Source organism: Cynara cardunculus (assembly GCF_001531365.2).
Source record: "Cynara cardunculus var. scolymus isolate 2C chromosome LG 10, CcrdV1, whole genome shotgun sequence".
Taxonomy (NCBI): Eukaryota; Viridiplantae; Streptophyta; class Magnoliopsida; order Asterales; family Asteraceae; genus Cynara; species Cynara cardunculus.
Window position 1 is genome coordinate 24,116,579 of NC_037537.1, and position 11,796 is coordinate 24,128,374.

Here is an 11,796-nt window from a genome sequence, read left to right on the forward strand (position 1 = left end):
AATAAAAAAATTAAACAAATTACACGGAAAAAAAAAAATTTAATTGTTAGTTTGGTACTAATATAAATATTTTTTAAAATTTTTATGATATCTTTATATATATATATATATATATATATATTATTCAAAAATAAAAACATTATCGTTTTCTCAAAACCACATAAACCCGTACTATAACATCGACTGAGAAAAATAAGTATTACAAAAACATCAAAATCAAGATGTATCTTGCTACATTACACGAATACCATTCTACTATATTTTAACTCACACCAATATATTCATACATCTATATTATATTATAAATCATTTGACAAAAACTTTTAAAAATCATTTTTATGCATTAAGTATAGTTTATTATGCATATTATTTAAAATTCAAGATTATAAGTAAATTATACGTAAATACAATTTATTAAACTTTTATGTTTGAATTCGTGTAACTAAGTACAGATAAACATAATCAAATAGAATATAAGATCTCATATTAAATATAAAATATAATTATGATAATCATTAAATTCTAACAAAAATATTTAATTATTATTTGTATAAAAATTAAAATAAAAAAATAAATTAAAAAATCATATAAAAAAATTTCTAATAAAAAATTAAATTAAATTTCAATCTTTATCTTTGTTTAATAATAAAATAACTTTAAATATTCCCTCAAAAAAGGAGGAGAGATATGGATTTGTTTGGAGGGAAAATGTAGGTGAAGGCGATGCGTTTAATAAGTGACGTGACATCATCATCACCCACGTCCTTACCGTGGACGTGTTATCGTGGACGTGCCACCTTCCTCAACCGCTGTTACTCCTTCCACCATCATCCTTTTAACGGACGCCTGTAATTTCGATGGTTAAAAATAATTTGTTTAATCTTTAAATTATTTATTTAAAAAAAAAAATCATTAAAATTTCTCATTTTCAAAAAAAAAAATCATTAAACTTTCATATTTTAAATGAGTAAAAACCTTACTTTTTTATAAATAAATAAATAAATGATCGTACTTTTACTAGTTGGTTAATGTAACTTTGTTGAGGTTAGAATGACTTATGTAACCAATTTTTAAATGTGATATGACTTAATCAATCAAAGTAAGAAATTTTACTGATTTTTTCATTTAAAAATAGAAAGTTTAATGGTTTTTTCATTAAAAAAAATTCAGATACATAATTATTTAAAACAAGAAAGATTAATGGTTTTTCATTCAAAAAACAATTCAATAACTTAATCATTCAAAATAAAATAGTTCATTAGGTTTTTTTAGACTTTTTCCTTGAAAAAAACTAAAAACATGAATTCATTAACAAAAGAGGGGGTTGCATCTCTTTCATGTCATAACCAAATTATTTCATGCATTGGAAACATAAAAAGCATGTGTTGATGTTGATGTTTACGTATTATATATTACACATTTTACTTTTAGCTATTTTGTTTGAACATTAAATATTTTTATCGTTTGCCTTAGACACGAATCAGCATCACATGTGTTACATAAAAACTCGGAATATCACTCAAAATTGGAACAGAACGACAATTTTCAATATACATAACTTAAAATTGACACAGAACCAATACCAACATGTACCAACCGAAAAACGTTGATAGCAAGTATAGTTGGTTGGTACACAGTATAAAGTTTTGCTTATCAATTACAATTGACTGGTACATGATATTATAGAAAAAAAAAGTTTGCTATCGTTTAAAATATTTTAATAATATAATATATTGTGTAATCTCCAAAATAGAAAAGCTCTTACAGTTGAATTAAAAAAATTAGAGATTTTAAGTTTTGATTTTCTATTTTAGAGAATTTTAAAAGAATATATCGAAGATGCTCAAAATAATCATATTTTAAAAGCAGATGCATTTAAGAACCTTAAACATTTTAAAAAGTTATTAAAATAGTTAAAGATTCTTAAATAAACATGCGTCTTTATTAGGCTATATTTTCATCTAATTAACCCAACAACCGTTCAAAAAATCTCCAACACAAATAGATTAATATTTTAAAAAGACAAATCGCATGAAAAAGTAACATACTTTAATTCGATTCATATTTTAGATAACGTGTTTTCAAAACTTCCATTTTTGATACATAAGATGTAAAGTTTTAAACATTTAAATACATGGGTAATCGGTTGGAGACTAATTCTTTATTTAAAAAGTTTAAAATTTTATATTTTAAAATATTTAAAAATATGTTACCTAAAATAAAAATCAAATTAAATTACTAAATTTATATTTTTTTTTTGGTTTTGGGCATTGACTTCAAGTCCACCCATCAATTGCAAGGAAGCTTCAATCCTTACTCGGGAAGCTATCAGCTATGTACCAGCAAAGGGTATTTCCGGCAACATATTGTTTACTTTTTTAAAGTATTATCGTCAAAAGTTTTCCGAAATGGAATATTGGAGTTTAAAAGCGGTAAAAATTTTAATTTTAATTTTTTTTATTATTAATTATATTATTAAAATATTTTATTTATTTAATAAAATATAATTTATTTCTTCTAAACATTTTATTTTAATATTTCTTTTATTAGTTTAAAATATAATAAAACATAATTTCTTTTTTAAAGTAATTGTTTTTAAAGTGTTTTTTATATTTAAAGAAATTTACATATTTTTTCTACTTTCTCTGTCTTGAAAAATCTGTTGGAGCCTAAAATTAACTAAAATCCATAATTTCTCTATTTTAAAGAATATGTTGGAGATACTCTCTCACATACTATTTCTTTTATGGAAAGAGAGTAAAATATTTTGGATAATTTCCTTATATATTGTTATATAGACTTGGAATCATGTGAGACCAAATATTTTTCATAAGACCCGTAAGACCAATTCTCAACCATTGGATTAGATCTACAATCTGAACATTCATAATCACAAAATTACCATGAGACTTCTCAATAATCACAAAATTGTCACCGTGCAACTTTAGACCATTAGATCATTAGCTTATAAAGTTGATCAATGAACATAAATTGGTCTTACGGGTCTTACGAAAAATCTTTGGTTTCACGTGAGAAAAAGAATTTTGTTAGAAATGTGAAAATAGTGAAGATATCATTATATTGTAATGATATATTAGGTAACTAATTTAATTAATTATTTTTTTCTAAAAAAAATTATTAAATATTTTGATTAGTTATCAAAAATATAAAAACTATATTATCTTTTACCTTATTTAAAAAATATTATTAAATATCTCAAATGAATGGTTCACATTGGATCTCACTCTTACCACAAACTAATTAGTTATTCCTTGAATAAACCATATACATATGTGTGTGTGTGTGTCTATACTATATTATAAAACATTTGACAAAAACTTTTAAAACCCATTTTTTATGCATGAAGTACTGTTTATTGATGCATATTACTTAAAATTCAAGATTACAAGTAAATTTTACATAAGTACAACTTATTAAAGCTTTATGTTTGAATTCGTGTAACTAACTGCGGATAAACATAATCAAATAGAGAATACACATCATTTTAAAATATAAAAAATTTAAAATATAATTAGGATAATTATAGAGTTCTAACAGAATACTTAATTATTATCTTTATAAAAAACATATTATTAAACCTAAATTGTACTTCGTTACGATAAATTAAATTATAAAAAAAAATTGAATTAAAAAAAATACACAAATAAAAACTTTTAAATAGTTAATTTGATATTAATATTGATATATATTTTTTGCAAATTTTATATGATATTTTAAAATTTATATTTTATTCAAAAATAAAAACATTATTGTTTTTTCAAAACCACATAAAATCGTATTATACCGACATAGATAAAAAATAAAACAAAACACTAAAATCAAAATACGTCCTGATAAATTACACAAGTACCCTTCTAGTATTACAAAAACAAATACAATCATAACTAAAAGTAGAATGACAAGGTTGACTGACTTTACAATAAGTAATACCAATAGTTGTTTGTTTTGGTTAATAGAATAATCCAAAGCACCAAAAAGCTATATAATATTAAGGGACCACTCACCTTCTAGGTAAAACCCCTATATAATATTAATGCTTTTCAAAAATATAATTAATAATTAAATTACATATTTTATTAAAATTATTTTAATTATCTATAAAATTTTAAATTGTTATATTTTTCTTTGATATCTAAATATAATGAATAAGATTAAAATAATTACTGATATAATTAATGACATTCATAAATAATTACTAGTTTTTATTAATATCTATTATAAATTAAAATTAATCAATAATGTATAATTACAATTAATAATTAGTTTTTAATTACTATAATTTTATATTTATTTATAATTAATAGTTCATATTTATTTATAATTAATATAATAATAAATGAATAAATAATATCGATCACGGTTATAATTGGAAAAAAAAAATGTTAAAAAACTCCTCATAAGCTACTTCAAATAACTTATCTATTATAAGCTAGTTTATGTACATCCAAACAATTACTCAACAATAAGTTAGTTTATAAGTCAGCTTACCAAACAATGTCTATATGTCATAAACTTGATTGTATAAAAAAATATATAAATATTTATTTTACTATAACCTTTTACCTATATATAATTAACGCTTTTAACGATATATATAAGAATATTATTTTTAACTTTTGAATAATCGGAATTTACCATACATTTAAACAATTTATAATTTCATAATTTACGATTCAATATGACAAATACAAAGATATTACGATTGGCCTACAGAGATAGACCTAATTTATTTTTATAAGTGAAAGCACAATTTAAACTATAAATATCTGGTCAGTTGGGTAGTTTCTTTGTTTTTCATATGTAAGGTCTTGTGTTCGAATCTTTTACAATAATAAATCTGAAATTAAAAGTTAAAAACAAGCAATGACACAAAGGAGATTCAAAGTTGCACCTGGGACAGTAAAAAGGTCTAGCTAACCAACTCTAACAGAGAAAACTTGCATTTTTTTTATACTTTCAAAATCTATACGATTGAACGTAACAAAATGATACGGTCATACATTTCACGCCTCTAAATATTTTTTACACTGCGACAAGAACAGAACAACGAGGTGTACTTGTATCACAATATCTACTAGTATGGTATGCCATGATTGGTCATACGGTTTTAGTCGTCATGTATTATATAATCAGGGTTGAGTTCCGGTGAGAATAAAAACTAGAGTAAGAAGCGTAAGAAGAAATCTCCGTCCTTCGATCAATCCAATGTAAATATCAAAACTAATAAAAATGCACCGAGATGCACCAGATCAATTCTTTTCTAAAACGTAATTCATGAATGAACATAAAATTAAAAGTAATTAAGGATTTAGATATCTGTTTACACTTTTTATCATAACTTTTCTTTTCGTACAATCCTTTTAATAAAAATCACATTTAAAAGACGAACAGGAAAGGGATGGGATGAAGGCATATTTGCATGTCGGAGAATTTCGTAGACTTGTTGAGGTCCCTCCATGTGGGATCCACCCATGGTGATTAAGAATCTTGGAGCGCACGCATTATGTTTTTTTTTTCTTTTTTTTTTCTAATAAATAAAAAAGAACAATAAAGGTTTAACTTCAACAATCAATATACTTTACTTGTTAAAAAGATAAAATATTATATACTTTTTAAAAATATAAATTTTGTTTAAAATGAAGATATTTAAGATTTTTGTTTCGATAAATTTTTAATTTTTAAAAATTATTTTTTATATATGAAGTATTGTTTATTGATGTATATTATTTAAATTTTAGAATTACAAGTAAATTGTGTTTAATTACAACTTATTTAAGCTTCATGTTTGAAATCGTGTAACTAATAACTGCAGATAAATATAATTAAATAGAAGATAGACATCTGATATTAAATATAAAAAATCTAAAATATAATCAAGATAGTCATTGACTTCTAATAAAATGTCATATACATCATTTTATGTCAGAATCAGATGAAACTATGTATTAAAAATGTAAAAAAATTTATAAAATACATTTAATCCACCCTTTTAAAACCCATCATATTGGGAAGAGTGTCATCCAAGTCCTTTAAAAATGAGGAAGAAGAACGAGTAGAAGACCAATTTATGAGAGATGAATGAGTATTTTGGCCAATTTACAGTTTGATTGTGTACTAATGTTGTTTTGGTTGATTTTTCATGAAGTTCTGTATGGATAAAATTATCAATATGGACTAATTTGTGTATAGAGATTGGGAAAAGTTTAGTTTAGAAGAGTTTTCTCATAGATGAAAGAAACGTGTTTTTAGTTCAAAGAGACATGTTGGAAAAAACTTGACTTTCTGTATAAAGCTCTTCCCAAAAGTCTACTGAATAAACCACTTTTATGTCATTAAAACACTATCAAATAGTCATGTATAGCTGACCGAATAAGTCGTGAGTATCATTAAGTTAATTAAATTGCTAATAAACATGTCCCAAGTAGTTTTCGGGGTATTTACTAAATGCTTACCGGTATACACGTTTATCAAGTTATATTACCTTACCGATGAATGGTAAAAACCAAGAATCTTATAAAAGCGATGATAAGGACCAAAGTTCTACCCGTTAAGTGAGGGTGATGACTCTTACTTGATTAATGCTTACCGGGTAAATTGTTGCATAAAACTTAAGAGTTAAGACTTGAATTTGTCGTCATGTCACACCTCACATTATTTTAATCATCGGATTAACAACGACGTATTAAAATATTAAATTCCTTAATTCTAAAAGCATGGTGGTCCACATAATACATGTGTCGTGGAATCTTTGAAGAATGTCATTACGCGTTAGCATAAAGACGGTTATATGTTTTCGCTTTTCCAGGGAAAAAAACATATGTTATTATTTATTCAATATTTTATATTTTATCCGTGCACTTTTATTATTTTTTTCATATACAAATATATATTTTTAATTATAGGGTTGGATTCACATGAGATCAACATGTTTTCATAAGGTCCGTAAAACCACGTTTTGAAACTTCATAGCAGAACACTGTGAAGATAAAAAAAAAATCTAAACCTTCACAGCAAAAATATTGTGAAAGTTACCTTCACAGTGTTTTCCTATAAAGTTTCATGTGTAAAAAAATAATGTCACGGGTCTTACGAAAACAGACTTGTCTTATTTGATCCTAAGTTGTTAATATATATATATAGAGAGAGAGAGAGGACTTGACTTCACACCCTTTGCCAACAACACACCTTTTGCCAACAAAACAATTGTTATTTGAGAACAATCTAGAAACTTGATTGTGTATGTAGGATTAAGATATGTTTGGTGTCCATATAAGATAGGGCATGATAAAACTAAAACTGTTTAGTATTTGGTAAGATAAAATTACATAGAACAAGTAAAAAAACCAATTTAATCCTAATGAGTTATTTGTATATTTTGATTAATTTATGTAATTTATTAAATTATAATAAAACAATTATTTTTTATAACAAAATACATCATTAGAAAGTTTTTTGTCAAAACAATTATAACGACACAAAATAAGAAGTCCATGTAATTTCCAATTTTTTATATTATTCTTAATCCACATTATTTTATATTATCAACATATAAAAATAATATTCAAGAACAGAAAAATGAAAGTTTTAAAAACATAAAATACGATAAATAAAATTTAAAGAATGAAAAAAATGTAAAAAAAAAGACATAGTTGTTGTTTTAGAAGAAAATTAAGTTTTATTTTAAAGTTATTTTGGTAAAATATAAGTCTGTTCCACCATGTGCCATGAGGTAGAGGTAAAACAGGCCTGTTACATTTTTTTCCACTCTGTTCACATATAAAAGTCCAACCAAACGTAAAACATGAATCCCTATTATGTTCAGCCTAATGTACCGAACGCAACCTTAATGAATACAAACATTCCTATTTATATGGTTCGAAGATGTTTTATGATTCAAGCAAATTACATGAAAATATAACCTGTTTTTCCTGGATTTATTTTTTTGGCATCATACTTCTAAAATCTCCTCCAACCTTTTAAACTTTTAAGTATTGAGGTAACCTGTTTAAACCTTAACAAATTACTTTGCTGATGTAGCAAGTGATGCAGGTTTTTTATATTAAAGCGGACAAAGACCTGCTTTTTATGCATCCATGAATACCGCCCATTTTATGAATAACCGATCCAAACCCGACCGTCCTTGCTAAGTCGCAACCGGTTCCTAAACACGGGTCCACATATGCATCTATAAATACATGAACAAACAATTTTAAACAAATTACAAAAATATAAATACATAAAAACCATCTGTTTTTTATAAAAACATAAAACCAACTCAAAAAATTTGCTTATGGGTTAGCATTGTTCTGATACATAAAGGCATAACCACACTCTACATTTCAAAGACAAATTTATCTACTCTAATATGAAAACCGTTTTTAATACCATTTTTTCCTATTCTACCAAAACCCAAAAACCGAGAACCCGAGAATTGAATAATATGAAAACACCCAAAAAAACCCGAAACTGATTGATCAAATGTGATCTATATCTTCGTGTTGGTGTTCAAGAACAATGGTTGCAAGGGCAAGTCGATAAGCGCTAGATCTTAGATTTCTTGTTAGAACGTATATTTCCTTCTTCCTTCGGTTCAGAGGCACAGAGCTAAATTGCTCATGTCTAAGGTGAGCAAGCAGGACCGCATCACAGAGCGCACCTGCCGATGGTTTCATGCTGAAAATCAACAAAAGTCAATTTCAGTAATAACAAAAGCGGTTGAAATCGACAAAAAGAAAACCCCGTAATTTGTTTTAATTTCGAGCAATTTAAATATTGTGTAGATTTCCACCTTAAATAATGTGGCCATTGCTACAAAACTATATCCAATACTTAAAACATTTGTTTTTTTTTTTTTTTTTTTTTTTATCTTAATTCAGTTTGTGTGCACCTCGACTATCTCATGGAAACCTGAAAACATCTTGGGGAAAATCCCCAACCTGACAACCTATGGGGAGATGGCCCTCAAGGTTAATACTTAGCATATTTTGTTGTTCAAGGCGGACCCAACTTTTTTCCTTAAGTGATGACACAATTTGACTTTAAGGTGGCATTAGAAATGGAGATTTTAAGGTAGACATCTTAAAAAATTAATGTACCAAGATGGTTACATGCATTCATAGGGCAATCTTCATTTCCATATTAGCAGGGGTAAGAAATCTGTTAAATTTAGTTGAAAAGATGGTTGTTTGACMTAMAAARTTAAAAAGATGCATYATATGAGAYAAAAGGGRTTATATAAAATACGAACCTTCCCCGAATAAATCCAGTTGTGACGAAACCAATTGGCCAYCTATTAGACTCCATGGCTGCAGGATCTTCAGGCACTTGAAACTCCCATTTACCAGAATCTTGTTTCACAAAATATGTTGCCATTGATGACTGAGGTACTTGAAGTTCGACCTTSTTGTTTGAGCTGCATCGATTCACAAATAACTGTCTAGTTAGGGATAAAGAGACACATACATAATCTAAACATCATGTAGGATATGGATCCTAATGCAGAGTCTACGATCATGCTGGTCCAACAGAAATTTATTATGAATGGTTACAAACTAGCTGTTAAGCTAGTTATTGACTAGTTAGTTGGTTGATAAGCTGGTCGTTGGCTAGTTGGTTGATAAGCGAGTTGTTGGCTGAAAAAAGCTAGTTGTTGACTTGTTGGCTGAAAAGCTAGTTGTTGACTTGCTGGTTGATAAGCTATTTGTTGGCTCTTTCATGTCATAATCAAATCATTTCATGCATTGGGAACGTAAAAAAACATGTGTTGATGTTGATGTGTGTGAGTAAGAAATTCATGGGTAGAAATACATTTAGCAATACATAAGAGTCCATTTAGCCACACCAAAAAAATAACTTTAAAACCACAAGGGTGGTGCTTGATTGGTTTGAGCTTGCCTCCAAAGATCAAAAGTACCGTGAGGCCCCAGGTTCAAATCCAAGGAGAAATAAAAATTCTTTTGTGGCCACGGAGGTTCAAATGCGGTAACTTCGGGCTATCTGCAAAGCAGGTAGTCGTGCTGGAATTAGTCGGCTCGCATAGCGAGTTGGATATCCAGGTTAATAAAAGACGACAACCGTTGACGGTGTTTCTCCATACAAAGAACACTTTCTTCAACTGCACAGCACAACCCTTTACTAGCATCCCACAAATCGGTACAATTCGAGATTAATTCACTGCTTACTTCAGGTAACCCTTCAATTGTCAAAGCACGAGGATCACCGACTATAAGAGATATTATTCCAGAAGAAGGTATATAATCTTCGTTATCTAGAATGGATGTATTTCTCGACGGAGTGCCACCATCAGCTACCATAAATGTACATTTTCTCAAAACTGATGATTTCTCGGACATGCTACATTATCATCAACAACATTAGAAATTTGGGTTAAAATCAGAGAGGGACCTAGAAATTTTTTCAAGTGGAGGCACTATTTGCATTATAAGAAACAAATATATGGATATTTTTCATAAAATCATCGTTAGTCTGTTGGTTAGTTCGTTGCTGTTTTCAAATCTTCTATTGCAATTTTTTTCAGCAACATAATATATCTGGAAAGACTGAAACTAAAAGCTAAAAACTAAGAAAATGACACTCATGAGATTCAAACCTGGGTCTAGGGTGGGAGAAAAGCTATGCAAACCAACTCTATCAAGGGAAACTTGTGACTTCATTGTATTTTCATAATATATATGGTGGCACACAACAAATTGATACGATGGCACCTTTCATGACCCTATAACTTTTTACACTACCATGGAGAAACGAAGCAATGACCCGTGCCACCATATTCAATAGAGTGGGTCTGCCCTTGGTTAAAATTTAAACATATCAAATCATAAAATCACTAACACACATGACTTTCCTGCAAGAACAAATGAACTGCATCAAAACATTGGATGACTCACCTGCTAACCGGATGTAGTATCCTTGGAAGAATCTATGATGCTTTTGAACCCATCACTTCCAGTGTCCCTAATTGTCCCTCGAGTGACGTACAGTTAACCGCGGCAACATCCTCATCAATCTGAAATATTAGAGCGAGTACATGATCATGCGAAAGCATCGATCTTCATACACATTGAAAATTCATGAAAGGTCAAGATGTAAAGTTGCTTCTATTAATCACACGGATAATATAAGTGGTGTATCCCACATCGATAATAACAGAATTAGTAGTAAGATTGATATTAACTATTCACAACCAAAATATTACAGAAGGTGTTTCCTGGCTTTCGAGAGGCCAGAAGCTCTTTTAAGGACTCACGTTCAAATTGACAATAGCAATTACGTGTTCGATCGAGTTAAATTGCTTTTGGAATCAAAAGAGGTAACTACTAACGATGTAACAGAAAGTAAAGTCTCTCTAACTTCTCATCCTCAGCTTGCTATGCATGAAGTTACCATATTGCCCTTTCCTCAACTAGTGTAATACTAAAACCCTTTACTTCGGTGTGTAACATTGTACAAGGACTCACCTCACTTACTTATAGATCCTTGACATAGACTAACCTATTACCTCTGGAACCCTCTAGAATAATCCTCGACTACACCACCTCACTTGTACAACTAATATTAGAGGTATAACAATAAGTTATTTTGCTTTTTTATTTTTTATTTATACTATATTTTAGTTATTATTATTATTTTTTGTCTTATTGTTATTTGATTTTGCTTTTTTATTTTTATTTATACTATATTTATAGTATATATGTTATATTTTAATATGTATTTTATAATATTTAATCATATTATTTCAATTAATATAAATATTAA